At 50.3% G+C, this 18,435-nt stretch overlaps 1 protein-coding gene across 2 annotated transcripts in view; it reads right to left on the reverse strand.

Annotated features, from left to right (window-relative positions):
- Nucleotides 1-18,435, reverse strand: part of arhgap24 (Rho GTPase activating protein 24) — a 1,044,996-nt gene that overhangs the window by 547,753 nt on the left and 478,808 nt on the right. The window contains exon 1 of one of the 2 annotated variants that reach the window (XM_038791766.1): nt 10,888-11,175. The exons of the other annotated variant lie outside the window; for it this stretch is intronic. The gene's annotated coding sequence lies outside the window, so the exon portion shown is untranslated. Of the gene's footprint in view, nt 1-10,887; nt 11,176-18,435 lie in introns of those variants that run through there. 2 annotated transcript variants of the gene reach the window in all.

The raw sequence follows: 18,435 nt of genomic DNA on the forward strand, positions 1-18,435 counted from the left end.
TGTTCGGGAAGGCTGGTACAGGAATTGAACCGTGCTGCTGGTCTGCCTTGGTCTGCTTTAAAAGCCAGCGATTTAGCCCAGTGTGCTAAACCAGCCCGTCTTCATATTACATTGTCGTCCTTCTAATCACTGTTTGCATCAAGGCCCCACTAAACTTATTTTGCCCTGTGAAGAAAGAGATTGGAGTAGCCAAGAAGCAGTGTTCAGGAGGAGTGGTACTAAGTTTTACAATCTAGTTTATTGGCATGTTACATAGTCCGAAACCAAGAGACGAAACAGAAGCAAAGAGCCATGATGAACTTGAAATGGGCACTTGCCTACCAATTTCCCTGTCCTCATGAGCTCCAATCCCCTCCAGGGCATGAGGGAAAAGGGGCAGGGTTCTCTGCCGACTGACTCCGGAATCGGGAAACAGGATTGGGCGGAAAATCGGTTTTGACGACAAAATCGTGGCGGCAGCCAAATCGCAATTCTCCAGTGCCTCAACAACGACAGCAACATGCTCCAGACCGCACATGCAGTAAACCCCATTGGCAATTAATTAGCAGGCCTGACCCAGTATTCTCCGGGTCCTCTGCGTACTCCACTTCCACTAGGGCGAATTCCCGTTGGCGAGGTTCACTTGTGCTTTTAAGAATCGTGAAACAGGCGCCGTGACTGCTGAGGGAGAGAGAGAGGGGGTATGGAAAGTGTCCAGCATCACCATAGTTTGCTGAAAGTCGCACCGCGGGCCGAGGGCCTTTTGCCAGGGCTGAGGGGGAGTAGCGGAGAGGTGGCCAGGACGTGGGTGTGGGGTTGGGCTGGATGGGCACGGAGCACCATTGCCTGCAAGGCAGGCATTAGCTGCACACGCCGCTGACTGCCCACTGTGATCCTAGGACCACAGGTCGTATGGGTGCCCCCTGGCCCCAACCAACCCATCAGCAGGATAGACATGCTCCAGCGCAACCAGTGCCATCTTGTTGGCTGAGATGAGTGTGTGGGGGGAGTGTAACGTGTATCTGTGGCTGTAGTTTTCAGCCTCCCATGTGTCAATCATGGACCCAGCGAATCCCACACCGTTTCTCATTGGAATCGATTGTGTTCCACTTGGCTCTGGTGTAACCCCATCTATGGTCACTGAATCGGTCCAGGTACGGCGCCAGTTTTGCTGTCATGGAAGTCCAGGGATTATGCCCCGGTGTCAACACTTAATCTCAGGAACAGAGAATCCTACCCGAGGTCTTTTGCCTTTGTCCAATTCCTCTCTCTTGTTTTTGGATTCAATGGAAAATAATGCAAAATAATGCCACTTCCCTGCCATGAGATCTAGTTAAACCTAGGTGCTACCAGGAGAAACAGGTGCTTGAAAAAAAAAAATTACTTAATATGTTGAATCCTTTGGAGGTCACCAGAGATGGGATTTTGCTGGGTCTGTGCTCAAGTGTACCGAATCTCCAGAGCCAGGATTTAATGGCCTCTCCTGGCAGGATATTACAGGTCCTGCCAAGCTGAATGGAGATTTAAATGGCTCACCCCATCCACTGGGGTTGGGGAAGGGATGGAAACATCTGTCGTGTGGTCATCAAATCCCGGAAAATTAGGCAGACTCTTTTGCAGATGTACCGTCTGGCCCACATAATCTTCCAATATTTGCTTTGCCCAGATGATTCAGTGTGAATGGTCGATGTCCCAGGAAATAGCCCTCATGTATGGAAGACTTTGAGTGATAGAGCACTCAGAGGTGAAGGCTGAGGTTTAAAGGGCCTTCGCAAATTCACAGTAAGAAATCTTACATCATCAGGTTAGTCCAACAAGTTTATTTGGAGTCACTAGCTTTCGGAGCGTAGCTCCTGAAGGAGCTGCCCTCCGAAAGCTAGTGACTCCAAATAAACCTGTTGGACATTAACCTGGTGCTGTAACACTTATTACTGTGCCCATCCCAGTCCAATGCCAGCATGTCCACATCATGGCTTCTTAAATTCAGGTTGAGCTCTTGAAACACTTCAACACAGTGAAGAGAAGATGGTTTCAGGTGACCTACATTGGACAATGTATTTGGACAGTGTACACCTTTTTTGGTGTTGTAAAGTTATTAAACTTCTTGCGCCACTGAGTGACTGTGCATGGGTTCAGGGAGTCAGCACTGCTTCCTTTCACTAATCTATTGGCATCACCTTTTAATGACTTTCTCTCCGCACTAAACTGGGCCTCAATCCTCAGCTTTATTTGTGCCAGGAGCCGATCCAGTGAAGCTTCAGGCAACTTTGGAGCTCTGCAAACTCCAGCTGACCACTGAGACATCCCCCAAAAGTGTTGATTGCTGGTGTCTTGACCCGTAATATTGCTGTAGATAGGTAATCCCTGCCCAAAACATCTGACTCTCCCAGTTGAAATTACATGAAAATTATGCCCAACACCATGAGCTCTTGCTGAATATCTGAACTAGACAAAGCTCACTAGGAGCAACATGGTGTCAGTGAGACAACAAAAAAAAATCCCAGCTGCCAAGAGGAAAATCCAGGTTTTAATGTTCAGAAGAACGACTGGATGAACTAATTAAAACATTAATTTAGTAACAATTGTTTTGGAACTGTAACAGCCTGTTTTCAGTCGATTAATAATAAAGGGTGCAAGGCTGAAGGGAAGGAGCAGACTAGAAAATAGAGAAGACAGTACTTACGGATCAGTGACAATTATAACTCATTTTACACATTCTCCCCATTTCTGCGTGGGTCTCACCCCCACAATCCAAAAATAAAATGTGCAGGGTAGGTGGATTAGCCATGCTAAATTGCCTCTTAATTGGAGAAAAAAAATCACTTTACATACTTGTTCGATTCTGTGTTATTGTTTGAAGTTGATAACCACTTTGCAGATACTGGCGAAAAGTCATCAACCTGAAATGTTAACTCAGTTTCTCTCTTCAGACATGTTACCCACTCTGCTGAGCATTTCCAACATTTTCCATTTTTATTTCAGACTTCCAGTGTCTGCAGTATTTTGCTTTTGTATTTTTTTGCAATCTGTCTTCATTCAACAGTTGTAAACACGTACTTCTGAGCAATGGTTGTTCGGCAGAGATTTGGCAATTTTGGCTGATTTCCTACCCACTTCATTGCCTAACTCTAGCACGTCAACTGCTTTTCTGTCAGAGGCCAACGCAAACCAGAACTTTCTGGTCCATACCACTTAGTTTTCAACTAAAATGCATCCACAACAACCAGGTTACTTCTGTCCGGCAGCTGGACTGTTTCCTGCAATGGGGATTGAGGGGTTTAAAATGCATTCCTTCAGGTCTCAAGTGTACGTCGACATTCTTTTGATTTTGAGAAAGGGGAAAGGAAACCAAGTTATTTTTATGATTCCTTTTTCCTTTGAAAGAGGCCTGCCATTCTCCTTCATCACACTCAGCAATATGTCAAGTGACTGTCATTCCAATTTGAAGACTTCAGATTAAGCATAAAACATTAATTTGGTAATAATGTGCTCATTATGAGTAGAGCAAAGGTAGATGTGCAGAAGCCCAAAAAAAGGTGAATAGACGAAAAATAATTTTGTGCCAAATACATCAAAAATCTGGAAAGTTTTCTAGTGACTCCAATCACACTGGAACCCCCTGTCAAAATGGGCCTTCTATATGCTTTTAAATGGAACATTTATAGATTGCATTTGAAAGGACATTCCTGAACATGATCTTTAGGTTTGAACAATGCTTATGAATGTCTTGTCATACCAATGTGCTGTACTACCGTGGTACAACACCATCTTGCACCTGCAATTTGCCAGACAGTGAAATCCCTGTCTCAGCTATGTATTTATCTGACTTGGGGGTTAAAATTCCACTTAGCTTTACACATATTTTCGTAAAATTTACAAATGTACTATTATAAATAAGCTGTTAATTCAAAATGGCTCCGTAAAATTTCAAAACCTTCAGTTCTTGCGAACATTGATGGATGTCAAACTCTAAAGGACATCCTGGGTCACCCTTTTACTCCTCCTGGTGGCAAGTTCCACAGCAGTATTTACAAATGCCTGGGGACAGCTCGCCCGTAGCAATGCTGGTGGTTTGAGCTAGGGGCCTATAGGAGAAAATTGAAAAAGAAATTGGGGGTATGATGACTGAACAAAATACAGGCAAATAAGTCCAATAAAAAGAAGATTTATAACCCAGAAAGGGCCGGTTGGGTAGAATTCTAAACAATGCACACTTGTACAGGCATTATGTTACTATGTGGGTGTTTCGCAATTGTTTTTCTTTTACAAAATTTACTGCAATGTTCATTTTTTTTGTTGTAATTACATTGAAATTCTCTCTAAATTTACCCAAAGTGTAACAATAGAGAATGATATGTGGGTGGGTAATAGATTCCTCTTAGCCTTTTGATTTAACTCTATTAGCATTTTCAGAATTCTCTAACTTCCATAAAATCTCTGCTTTCAGTTAATTTTTGATCAGTTGCACAGTGCACAGACTGTTTCAAACTGCAGTTACTGTGTCCAATTGAATTGATGGTGCGTAATGTGGTTAACACATTTCCATAGTTCTAACTCTGTGCCGATGTGCAGAATCACTCATGCTCAAATGAAGCAGGGAGACCACACTGGTAGGTCTGTGGTCGGCACGGTAGCCCAATGGTTAGCACTGCTGCCTCACAGTGCGGGGGTCCCAGGTTCGATTCACGGTTTGGGTCACTGTCTGTGCGGGGTCTGCACTTTCTCTCTGTGCCTGTGTGGGTTTCCTCCGGGTGCTCCGGTTTCCTCCCACTAGTCCCGAAAGATGTGCTTGTAAGGTGAATTGGACATTCTGAATTCTCCCTCAGTGTACCTGAACAGGCGCCGGAGTGTGGCGACTAGGGGATTCTCACAGTAACTTCATTGCAGTGTTAATGTGAGCCTACTTGTGACAAACTAAAGATTCTATTATATTATCAGAAACTAAAAATGGGTAACGCATGTAAATTTTTAACTTGAGATTAAATAGTTGCAAAATAGTCTTTGAATTCTAAATATAGATTGGTTTCATTAATTTGGCTTGCAATGTCTCTCAGTAACTGTTTAATGCATTGTAATACAACAAAAAGTAGGACTGTGTCATTTTTTAAAAAGAAATTATGTTTATTTTATTGTTACTCTAAATCACTTCTTTGCCCAGTTAGACTTGCCCACTTGCGAATTACACTAAGTGGCACACAACCACGTCCGTATGTTGTGAGTTGCAAGGGCCAGCAGTCCAGGCTTGGTATGTGATCCATATTGATTCAGCTGACCTCATAGAATCTTGAAATACAGAAGGAGGCCACTTTGTCCATCATTATTGTGAAAGAGCCATCCTATCCGTATCATTCCATTATTTCCCCACAACCATGCAAATATTACCTTCTCTTTTTTGAAAATTTAGAGTACCCAATTTTTTTTTCCAATTTTGTTTTCCAGGGGCAACTTAATGTGGCCAATCCACCTACCAGGGCAACACGGTAGCACAAGTGGATAGCACTGTGGCCTCACAGCGCCAGGGTCCCAGGTTCGATTCCCCGCTGGGTCACTGTCTGTGAGGAGTCTGCACGTTCTCCCCGTGTCTGTGTGGGTTTCCTCCGGGTGCTCCGGTTTCCTCCCACAGTCCAAAGGCGTGCAGGTTAGGTGGATTGGCCATGATAAATTGCCCTTAGTGACCAAAAAGGTTAGATAGGGTTATTGGGTTACGAGGATAGGGTGGAAGTGAGGGCTTAAGTGGGTCGGTGCAGACTCGATGGGCCGAATGGCCTCCTTCTGCACTGTATGTTCTATGTTTCTATGTACTACGCACATCTTTGGGTTGTGGGGGTGAGACCCATGCAGACACAGGGAGAATGTGCAAACTCCACACGGACAGTGACCCAGGGATGGGATGGAACTCGGGTCCTCGGCGCCGTCAGGCAGCAGCGCTAACCACCGCGCTACCGTGCCACCCTAATATTACCTTCTCAACAACATACTCAATTCTCTTTTTTTTTTATAAATGTTTTTATTCAGTTTTCATATTTTATATTGAACAAATTACAAATTGTTAGGAGAGAAAAAAAACAAAAAACACAAACAAACACGCAAAAATTAACATACATATTTACAGGTAAGCATCTTTGTAGTAGTAACTGCGCCCACCCCCCCCCCCCCCCCCTCAACATGTTTATTTAGTTTGGTTTTGGGCCTTAGCTAGCCATCGAACCCCCGTACCGAACCTGTAGCCCCCCCCCCCCCCTCCCGCTACCTTCCCCCGACTATTCTTCCTCTTGTACATTGGCCACAAATAGGTCCCGGAACAGTTGCATGAATGGCTCCCACGTTCTGTGGAAGCCGTCGTCCGACCCTCGGATGGCAAATTTGATTTTCTCCATTTGGAGAGATTCCGAGAGGTCGGACAGCCAGTCCGCAGCTCTGGGCGGTGCTGCTGACCGCCAGCCAAACAGGATTCTACGGCGGGCGATCAGGGAGGCAAAGGCAAGGGCGTCCGCCCTCCTCCCCAGGAATAGATCTGGCTGTTCTGAAACCCCGAAGACCGCCACTATCGGGCATGGCTCCACCCTCACTCCCACCACTTTGGACATAACCTCGAAGAAGGCTGTCCAGTACTCCACGAGTCTGGGGCAAGACCAGAACATGTGGGCGTGGTTGGCCGGGCCTCTTTGGCACCGTTCACATCTGTCTTCCACCTCCGGGAAGAACCTACTCATACGGGTTCTTGTTAAGTGGGCTCTATGTACCACTTTTAGTTGCGTCAGGCTGAGCCTTGCGCACGTGGAGGTGGAGTTGACCCTATGCAGTGCTTCGCTCCAGAGTCCCCACCCTATCTCCATCCCCAGGTCGTCCTCCCATTTCCTTCTTGTTGCGTCCAGTACGGTGTCGTCCCTATCTACCAGTCGGTCATACATGTCACTACAGTTCCCTTTCTCTAGGATACTTGCGTCCAGTAGGTCTTCCAGTAGTGTCTGTCGTGGCGGTTGTGGGTACGTCCTTGTCTCCTTTCGTAGGAAGTTTTTGAGCTGCAGGTACCGTAGCTCGTTCCCCCCAACTAGCTGAAATTTCTCTGTCAGTTCGTCCAGTGTTGCGATCCTGTCGTCCGTGTATAGGTCCCTGACTGTCAGTGTCCCCCCGTCCTGCCTCCACCTTTTGAAGGTGGCGTCAGTCAGTGCTGGTGTGAACCTATGGTTGTTGCAGATGGGAGCCCTGTTCGACATTTTGGTCAGGCCAAGTTGCTGCCGCAGTTGGTTCCAGGATTGGAGGGTGGCTGTCACCACTGGGCTGCTGGAGTGTTTTTTGGGTGGGGATGGGAGTGCTGCCGTGGCGAGGGCCCGGAGGGAGGTTCCCATGCAGGAGGCCTCCTCCGCACGCACCCACTCAGCCTCTGGCTCCTGGATCCATCCCCTTACTCGCTCGGCTGTTGCTGCCCAGTGGTAGAATTGTAGATTCGGGAGGGCTAGCCCTCCCCTGGTTTTTGTTTTTTGTAAGACCTTCTTTGGGATCCTAGCATTTTTACCCCCCCCATACGAACGCCATGATGAGTTTGTCCAGCGCTTTGAAAAAGGCCTTGGGGATGTAGATCGGAATGGATCTAAACAGGAAGAGGAACCTGGGCAGTACGTTCATTTTGATCGTCTGAACTCTCCCCGCGAGGGAGAGCGGGAGTGTGTTCCATCTTTGCAGGTCCTTTTTAACTTCCTCCGTCAGGCTGGTGAGGTTCCATTTGTGGATCCCTTTCCAGTCATGGGCTATTTGGATCCCCAGGTAGCGGAATTTATGTCGGGCTTGATTGAACGGCAGCCCCTTTTGTTGCCCCCCCCCCCCCCCCCCCTTGCGGGTGTACTGGGAAGATCTCACTTTTGCTCATGTTGAGTTTGTAGCCCGAGAAGGCTCCAAACTCTTTCAGGAGCGCGATGATTCCGTCCATGCTGCTTTGTGGGTCCGAGATATAGAGGAGCAGATCATCCGCATAGAGTGAGACTCTGTGCTCTCTACCTCCCCTTCGGATCCCCCTCCAATTTTTTGCTGCCCTGAGCGCGATTGCTAGCGGTTCAATTGCTAGTGCGAACAGCAGCGGGGACAGTGGGCATCCTTGTCTGGTGCCCCTGTGCAGCTGGAAGTATTGGGAGTTGGTATTGTTGGTCTGTACACTCGCCATGGGAGCGTTGTACAGGAGCTTTACCCAAGCGGTGAACCCTGTTCCAAGCCCGAACCGCTCCAGTACCTCTATGAGGTATTTCCACTCGACTCTGTCGAAGGCCTTTTCTGCGTCCAGGGAGACGATCACCTCTTGTGTTCTCTCCCCGGAGGGGGTCATTATCACGTTCAGCAGGCGCCTGATGTTCGCGGTAAGCTGTCTACCTTTGACAAAGCCCGTCTGGTCCTCTGTGACCACCTCAGGTACACAGTCTTCTAGCCTCTTGGCTAGGATTTTGGCCAGTATTTTGGCGTCTGCATTCAGCAGAGATATGGGTCTGTATGACCCACATTCCGTTGGGTCTTTGTCTTTCTTAGGTATCAGCGAGATTGAGGCCTGTGCTAACGTGGGTGGCAACGTGCCCCTAGCTAGCGAGTCTGTGAACATCTCCCGCAGGTGCGGGGCCAGCGCTGTCGCAAATTTTTTGTAGAAGTCCGCCGGGAATCCGTCCGGTCCCGGCGCCTTCCCCGCCTGCATGGAGCTAATGCTCTCCATGATCTCTCCCAGTGCTAGTGGTGCTTCCAGATCCCGTTTTCTGCCCTCTCCCACAACTGGTATGTCCAGTCCGTCAAGAAACCGGTTCATCCCAGCCTTCCCCGTTGGGGGCTCTGAGGTGTACAGCTCTTGGTAGAAGGCCTTGAAGGTTTTGTTAATCCTCTCTGGTTCTGTTTCCAACGTGCCTCTGGTATCTCTGATTTGCGCAATTTCTCTGCTGGCTGCCTGCTTTCTCAGCTGGTGGGCCAACAGGCGGCTGGCTTTGTCTCCGTGTTCGTATAGGGCCCCGCGTGCCTGGCGGAGTTGGTGTACTGCTTTCCTGGTGGAGAGCAGGTCAAAGTTCCTTTGTAATTCTTTCCTCTCCGCCAGGAGTTCTACGGTCAGGGCCTCGGAGTATTTATGGTCTACCTCCAGTATGGAGTCGACCAGCTTCTGCCTAGCCACCCTTTACTCAATTCTCTTTTGAAAGTTACCAATGAAGCTGGTTTATCTGTGGGAGTGGCAAAAATACTGCAACATTTCTCTGCTTAAGAGTAAAATCACCGAGACCTTCTGCTCGGGATTGCTATCTAATGACCCCTGCTGGCAAGTGCATGTGTGCGGATGTCAGGTGGAGGGCAAGACCTGGCACACTCTGCCTCTTGGAGGGAATATTGTAGGGAACAGAATAAAATAGCATTCCTTTTAAAAGGGCCTGTTGATTGCAGGGCATGTAAACAGTAGCTCCAGCCTGAGTTTGAGGTGATAGAGACCATTCCTTTCCTCTAAGTACCAACAGTGTCAGATCTCTTGCTTGACAAATATGCAGTGGGGGTAGATGTGAATCCACGCCAGTGGGGATGACAGAGTAAACAGGGTGGCAAAAGGGAGCAAGCACAGTATGCTGCAGAATAAGAGACTCGAACGAGCAGAGGCAAACAGGCACTGCAGCTGCAAGCAAAACTACCGTGGAAAGCAGAAGTTGCAGAAATTCCTGCCTCAATTATTTCCCCCCCCTGCCATCAGTAAAAATGATTACTCTTCTGGGGAGAGGAGAGGAAGGTCACTGAACGCACTCCGTTTACAACCGCAAATAGGCCGACAATGTTTCTTGTGTTATATAATGGAAATATGAACCTGTTTGTAAAAAGAAGGGTCTTTCCAATGTGAAACCCTCATCAAGGAATATCACAGTAAATTAATTTTCATGTTGTATATGGTGAATTGTGTGATTTTAAAGCCATTTCTCAAAATGTCCATCAAGCAAGTGTAGATTACCAGTGAAATGGCTGCAATAAAAAGCAAGATCTTGTATGATGCAAATCTGATCCAATTTTGATTTAGTAAAGCTATTTGGACTGTACCGCATCTCAATTCGTCAACTGTTTCTTTTCCAATATATTGTGTGGATGTCAATTGCAAATGAATCTACCAGCAGTTGAGACCATAGCAAATATTTTAAGCAGACTGCAATCCATCTGCTTATTGACAGCACAGACTTGGCCATTCAGATTTTCCAGTCACAAATTCAAAAATACAGTTAGTGGGGCAGGCCAGGACCAAACAGTGACAGCTTACCTTGTGTCACTTCAGGGCCAACAATGCTCAGGCTGACTTGAGAATAATATCGTTTTAATGTTTCTCAGGGGAATAGTCAACTCGTGTGCTTCACCGATTATTGATAATTATATCCCCCCCCCCCCCCCCCATGCCCTAGCAGTTCCACTGATGTTAACAACATCTTGGTGTAATCTGAAGTTTCATGCAGCATATTCGGGGAGCAAAGGAGGCGACCATGGTGGCATCTACAGTACAACAAATAAGTTATGTACTGCAGTGGATACTTACTGTCAGTGCCACAGTTCATGCTTGATTAGTGGCTACCAACTCCTCAGACAGAATGACAGATACCAAATCAAGGACAATTCACAGAAGGCTGCAGCATTCTCAATTCCACAGAATACATTGTATAAAAGGTCCTGCAATGAATTTTGTGTGCCAGCATTAACCATTTGCACGCACAGCCGCGTCGTGTCAGAAGCTGTTCAACTAATCCAACCCAAATCAACTCTTGAGATACAGTAACAGCAACATTGTCCAATGCAATCGAACACAATACAGCACCGTCGGCACACACACACACCGGCTTCTTCCTGATCCACACCAAAGGCTCCTTTCTGACCAATTCGACTTTTACAGCCCACCGCACACACATAGCACTTGAAAAAGGCACCTACCGTGGGGCAGACGAGGAGTGAGGACCTGGATAAGAATTTGGGAGCGGGAATCAAGCCGGAGCGGACTGCTCACAGAATCAGCATAAACCCTGCAGCACACCCCAGCAACCCAGAGAGGAAGTAGATTTAAAATAAGCTGTCACTTCAGTGAAAAGTTTCCCCCCACCTCCCCACGCTCTCTCTCTCTCTTCTCTTTTGACTGCTCAGACCATCTGTATCGACAAAGTCCCAGGGGGTGAAGGGGGGTTGGGGGAGCTGCTGCCCGCTACCTTATTGCAGCTGAGTACTGTGACATCCAATTGCAAAGTGGCAGCGTTTGCAGAGTGTGAGATACAGGAGTTTACTGGGGGTGGGTGGGGGGAGAGAGAGAGACAACGTGTGTTTGTTTGTCTGTCTGATGATCTGTGTGTGTGTGTGTGTACGAGCCGAGGCTGCAGTAGTCAGCACTGTACTGACAGCCTCTCTGTCTCAGGTTTCAGGTTTCACAGGCAGCTGGTGATGCATTTTGGAAGGTCTAATGCAGGTAGGAATATACAGTGAATGGTAGAACCCTCAAGAGTATTGGCAGTCAGAGAGAGCTAGGTGTACAGGTCCACAGGTCACTGAAAGGGGCAACACAGGTGGAGAAGGTAGTCAAGAAGGCACACGGCATGCTTGCCTTCATTGGCCGGGGCATTGAGTATAAAAATTGGCAAGTCATGTTACAGGTGTATAGAACCTTAGTTAGGCCACACTTGGAGTATAGTGTTCAATTCTGATCGCCACACTACCAGAAGGATGTGGAGGCTTCAGAGAGGGTGCAGAAGAGATTTACCAGGATGTTGCCTGGTATGGAGGGCATTAGCTATGAGGAGAGGTTGAATAAACTTGGTTTGTTCTCACTGGAACACAGAAGGTTGAGGGACGACCTGATAGAGGTCTACAAAATTATGAGGGGCATAGACAGAATGGATAGTCAGAGACTTTTTCGCAGGGTAGAGGGGTCAATTACTAAGGGGCATAGATTTAAGGTGTGAGAGGCAAGGTTTAGAGGAGATGGCAGCACGGTAGCACAAGTGATTAGCACTGTGGCTTCACAGCGTCAGGGTCCCAGGTTCGATTCCTCGCTGGGTTACTGTCCGTGCGGAGTCTGCACGCTCTCCCCGTGTCTGCTCCGGTTTCCTCCCACAGTCCAAAGACGTGCGGGTTAGGCTGATTGGCCATGATAGATTGCCCTTAGTGACCAAAAAAGTTTGGGAGGTGCTACTGGGTTACAGGGATAGGGGGGAAGTGAGGGCTTAAGTGGGTCGGTGCAGACTCATAGAACATAGAACAGTACAGCACAGAACAGGCCCTTCAGCCCTCAATGTTGTGCCGAGCCATGATCACCCTTCTCAAATCCACGTATCCACCCTATACCCATAACCCAACAACCCCCCCTTAACCTTACTTTTATTAGGACACTACGGGCAATTTAGCATGGCCAATCAACCTAACCCGCACATCTTTAGACTGTGGGAGGAAACCGGAGCACCCGGAGGAAACCCACGCACACAGGGGGAGGACGTGCAGACTCCACACAGACAGTGACCCAGCCGGGAATCGAACCTGGGACCCTGGAGCTGTGAAGCATTTATGCTAACCACCATGCTACCCTGCTGCCCTCGATTGACCAAATGGCATCCATCTGGACTGTATGTTCTAAGTTCTCTGTTCTATATTCTATGTGCGAGGCAAGTTTCTTTCACAGAGGATAGTGGATGCCTAGAACTTGCTGCCAGAGGAGGTGGTGGAAGCAGGGACGATAGTTTAAGGGGCATCTTGACAAATGTGGTAGTCACCACTGATGTATATACTGTATGTATATATGGGTTTTACGGTAAGGCCCCTGTAATACAGGCTATAGGGGTAGAGCCCTGCCTGCTGGCTCCGCCCAGTAGGCGGAGTATAAATATGTGTGCTCCCCCTACAGCAGCCATTTCATCAGCTGCTGTAGGAGGCCACACATCTCTGTGCAATAAAGTCTTGATCACATTCTACTCGTGCCAACCTACGCAGAGGCCATGGCGCTACTGAAGGAAAATTACTCTCAGCAGACCAACAAAATCTACGCCCGGCATCTCCTCACCACGCGGCACCAACTTCCCGGTGAGTCTGTGGAAGATTTCTGGCGCGCCCTTCTCGCCCTAGTGAGAGACTGTGACTGCCAGGCCGTTTCGGCCACTGAACACTCGAACCTGCTGATGAGAGACACGTTCGTTACGGGCATAGGGTCTGACTACACCCACCAGCGCCTCTTAGAAGGCGACCTCGTGGCGACCAAAAAACTAGTGCTCTCACTTACGGTCGCCTCACGCAACGCTCAAGCCTAGGCTCCCGACCGGGCGGCGCACCCCCCCCCCTGTGCATCATGAACCCCGCCGACGGCCACCCCATCATGGACTCCATCAGCGACAGTCCCCAGCCAACCCCGGGGGACCAAAATGCTACTTCTGTGGACAGTCAAAACACTCCCGGCAGCGCTGCCCGGCACGGAGCGCCCTCTGCAAGGCCTATGGCAAGAAGGGACATTTCGCTGCAGTATGCCATGCTTGCTCAATTGCCGCTATTGTCCCGGCACCCCCACATGCGGCCAGTGGGCGCTGCCATCTTCCCTTCCTCAGACCACGTGCGGCCCGTGGGCGCCGCCATCTTGCTCTACTCACAACATGTGCGGCCCATGGGTGCCGCCATATTGCCTAGCACAGAAGCAATGGGTGCTGCCATTTTGCCTTCCCCAGGACACGTGCAGCCCATGGGCGCCGCCATCTTACCCGCCTCAGGACCCCTGCCCGTCGGGCACCTCATCAGGCCGCTCATCGCCTGCAACCGCCGGCGACCAGCCGCGTCTCGCCTCAGTCATGATTGACCAGTCTCGACCACACAACCTCGCGACCGCTTCAACAAAGGTAAAGGTCGACGGGCACGAGATCTGTTGCCTACTGGACTCCGGGAGCACTGAGAGCTTCATTCACCCCAATACGGTAAGGCGCTGCTCCCTCGCGGTACACCCCGCTAACCAGAGAATCTCCCTGTTCTCCAGATCCCACTCCGTGGCGATCCGGGGGTACTGCATCGCCACCCTCACCGTCCAGTGGAGTTAAGCGGCTTCCGCCTCTACGTCCTCACCAACCTCTGCGCTGCCTTGCTACTTGGCCTGGACTTCCAGTGCAACCTCCAGAGCCTAACCCTGAAATTTGGCGGGCCCTTACCACCCCTTACTGTGTGCGGCCTCGTGACCCTTAAGGTCAACCTGCCTTACCATTTTGCAAACCTAACCCCAGATTGCAAACCCCTCGCCACCAGGAGCAGACGGTACAGCGCCCAGGATAGGACCTTCATCAGGTCTGAAGTCCAGCGGCTGCTTCGGGAAGGTATCATCGAGGCCAGCAACAGCCGCTGGAGAGGCCAAGTGGTAGTGGTGAAAACCGGGGAGAAACACAGGATGGTCGTTGACGACAGTCAGACCATCAATCGGTACACGCAGCTCGATGCATACCCCCTCCCACACATATCTGATATGGTCAATCAGATTGCACAGTGTCGGGCCTTCTCGACAGTGGACCTGAAATCTGCCTACCACCAGCTCCCCATCCGTAAGGCAGACCGCCCATACATGATGTTCGAAGCAGACGTCTGCCTTTACAATTTTCTTAGGGTTCCCTTCGGCATCACCAACGGGGTCTCGGTTTTCCAATGGGAGATGGACCGAATGGTTGACCGGTACGGACTGCGGGCCACTTTCCCGTACCTAGGCAATGTCACCATCTGTGGCCATGATCAGCAGGACCATGACGCCAACCTTTCCAAATTCCTCCACAAGACCACTCTCATCAACCTCACGTATAACAAGGAAAAGTGCGTGTTCAGCACAAACCGATTAGCCATCCTCGGCTATATGGTCCAGAACAGAGTTCTGGGGCCCGATCCCGATCGCATGCGCCCCCTCATTGAACTCCCCCTCCCCCACTGCCCCAAGGTCCTCAAACGCTGCCTGGGGTTCTTTTCGTATTACGCCCAGTGGGTCCCAAACTATGCAGACAAGGCCCGCCCACTCATTCAATCCACTGTCTTTCCCCTGACGGCTGAGGCTCACCAGGCCTTCGACCATATCAAGACCAACATCACCATGGCTGCGATGCACGCGGTCGACAAGACGCTCCCCTCCCAAGTCGATAGCGACGCATCAGACGTCGCTCTGGCCGCCACCCTCAACCAAGCAGGCAGGCCCGTGGCATTCTTTTACCGCACCCTCTATGCCTCCAAAATTCGGCACTCTTCCATCGAAAAGGTGGCCCAAGCCATCATTGAAGCTGTGAGGCATTGGAGGCATTACCTGGCCGCCAGAGATTCACTCTCCTCATTGACCAACGGTCGGTTCCCTTCATGTTTAATAACACACAACAGGGTAAGATCAAAAACGATAAAATCTTGAGGTGGAAAACCGAGCTCTCCACCTACAACTACGAGATTTTGTATCGCCCCGGTAATCTCAACGAGCCCCCCGATGCCCTATCCTGAGGTACATGTGCCATCGCACAAGTGGACCGACTCCGGATTCTGCACGACGATCTCTGTCACCCAGGGGTCACCCGTTTTTACCACTTCATCAAGGCCGGCAACCTGCCCTCCTCCATCGAGGAAGTCAGGGCGGTCACCAGAGACTGCCAGGTCTGGGTGGAGTGCAAACCGCACTTCTACCGGCCAGACCGTGCGGGCCTGGTGAAGGCCTCCCGCCCCTTTGAACGCCTCAGCGTGGATTTCAAAGGGCCCCTCCCCTCGACCGACCGAAACACGTACTTCCTCAGTGTGGTCGATGAATATTCCCACTTCCCCTTGGCTGCCCCATGCCCCGACATGATGTCTGCCACCGTCATCAAAGCCCTCAACACATCTTTGCTCAGTTTGGTTTCCCTGCCTACGTCCACAGCGACTGGGGAACCTCATTCATGAGCAATGAGCTGCGCCAGTTCCTGCTCAACAGGGGCATTGCCTCGAGCAGGGCGACCAGCTATAACCCCAGGGAAACGGACAGGTGGAGAGGGAGAATGGGATGGTCTGGAGGGCCGTCCAGCTGCCCCACATGTCCAGAAAGCTCCCGGCCTCCCGCTGGCAGGATGTCCTCCCTGACACACTCCACTCCATTCGGTTGCTCCTGTGCTCCGCGACTAATGAAGCCCCCCCATGAACGTCTCTTTGCCTTCCCCAGGAAGTCCACCTCCAGGGTTTCGCTCCCAACATGGCTGGCAGCTCTAGGACCGGTTCGACTCCAGAAGGCGGACCCGTTGGTTGAGAGGGTACAGCTACTCCACGCCAACCCGCAGTACGCTTACGTAGCGTACCCCAATGGCCGTCAAGACACAGTCTCACTCAGGGACCTGGCACCAGCTGGTTACACACACACACACACACACACACCCTCTGCCCCGGCACAACCCTCCCTTCCCCCGGCGCACCCCACTGCAGCCCCCTCTCCAGGGACACTCCACCCTCCCCTTGCTCCCACCCGGGGATGAAGAGGATTTCGACACGCTCCCGGAGTCACCGAAGACCAAGCTGACACCTGAGTCGCCACCAGCACTGCGGCGCTCTCGACGGCAGATCAAGGCACCGGACTGCCTGAATTTGTAATATTCTCTGTGATTTTAAACACACCTTTCTGTATATAGTTCTCCACCACCCCCACTGGACTCATTTTTTAACAGGGAGTGAATGCGGTAGTCACCACTGATGTATATACTGTATATATATATGTTTTCCGGTAAGGCCCCTGTACTACAGGTACGGGGGTAGATCCCTGCCTGCTGGCTCCGCCCAGTAGGCGGAGTATAAATATGTGTGCTCCCCGTACAGCAGCCATTTTGTCAGCTGCTGTAGGAGGCCACACATCTCTGTGTAATAAAGCCTCCATTACATTCTACTCTCATCTCGTCGTAATTGATAGTGCATGAACAAATACATGAATAGGATGGGAAAAGAGGGATACGGACCCCGGAAGTGTAGAAGATTTTAGTTTAGAAGGGCAGCATGGTCGGCGCAGGCTTGGAGGGCCAAAGGGCCTGTTCCTGTGCTGCACTTTTCTTTGTTCTATGTACTGGCAGCTCCAATCCAGGTTACCAGCCGCTGATTCCAGGAGCACCACTCACTCCTGTTGGAATAACTCACTGCTCAAACATTCTCGAGATCACCACGCCATAAACCACTTCGGAGTTTGTACTTGTCTGATCTTTAACTGTTCCCCCCCCCCCCCCCCCCCCCCCCCCCCCCCCACCCCACAAAGGCAAAAGGCATGTTGTCAGCTACAGGGAGCTCAGGGTTTGGGAGAGCGGATTGCAGCTTTTATGTAAGGAATGTCTAATATAACAAGCAGAGGGATATATAATAGGCAGTGTCACCATGAACAAGGGTTACACCGGATCAGCCCTGACTATTGCAGCACGGGCTACATGTTCTTCCATTGCAGCTGTGGCGTCTAAAACTTTTGCAAACTAAAATGTGAGAGCGAACAGTCTGCTTGACAATTCATTTACGAGCAGATCATTTTAAATGCCTTCATTTCTACCGCTCGATTGGTTTCTCTCGTCAGAAGAAGCCAGTACGAAAACATTTACTTAGATTCCAGTCTGCTCTTATTTTTCAGCTTTGAATAAGTGTTTGCCCCTGAAACATCGCTGAGTTCCCCTGACTGGCTGGTTGGATGGCTGTGATTCTTCGGAAAAGTTTCCAAGTGTGGTAGCGGGCGAGAATTGCCGCGGCTTCTCGGCGCTCGGCCCAGCGAGGCCGGCAATGTGATTCAACTTCAATTGGTCTTCTTAACGAGGCCTCACGGGATTCTCACCACAAATGGAGGCTCGCCAACTGATTCGCCAGGACCGCCCTCGCCAGCCCCCCCACTAACAAAGTCGAACAGCACTTGCTCAGCCAACCCCAGCCAGCTCGCAACAATGGCACCGAGGAGATCAGCCCCAAGATTCGGGGGACCTGGGGAGGCTCCAACATGCTGTGGAGGCCAGGAGGGATACCCTGTTCCCTCAAGAGTCCCGGAGGGTGAGCGATAGGCCATATAAGGTAGCGGCAGCTGTGAGCTTGGGGAGTGTGACCAGGAGGACTGGCCATCAGTGCCAAAAAAAGATCAGCGACCTACACTGGGCAGCACGAGTAAGTAGACACCAACGTATCCTCTGTCTCCCCCCCCCCCCCCCCCAAGGGTATACCCACCCCCAACTCCCCATACGACCTCCAACCCGCCCTGCACACACCCCTTCCCACCACTGTGAAATACGCTTGAGGCTTATGATGTCCCCTCTGTGTCTCCTCAGGAAAAGCTCTCCCATAATTGTCGGGAGTGTGCCTAGACTGGCGGTGGGGTGCCGGACATATGAATCCTCACCTCCTTCGAGGAGCGGGCCGTGGAGGTGACCAGGGTGGCCGAGGAGGGCGGTCACCCACGTGGAGGCTAGCGGATGCCGCAGAGGTGAGGAACCACCAAGATACACCTGCCAATCGTGAGTAGTGATTGCCTTACTGACT

The sequence above is a fragment of the Scyliorhinus canicula genome, chromosome 3, assembly GCF_902713615.1.
Source record: "Scyliorhinus canicula chromosome 3, sScyCan1.1, whole genome shotgun sequence".
Lineage (NCBI taxonomy): Eukaryota > Metazoa > Chordata > Chondrichthyes > Carcharhiniformes > Scyliorhinidae > Scyliorhinus > Scyliorhinus canicula.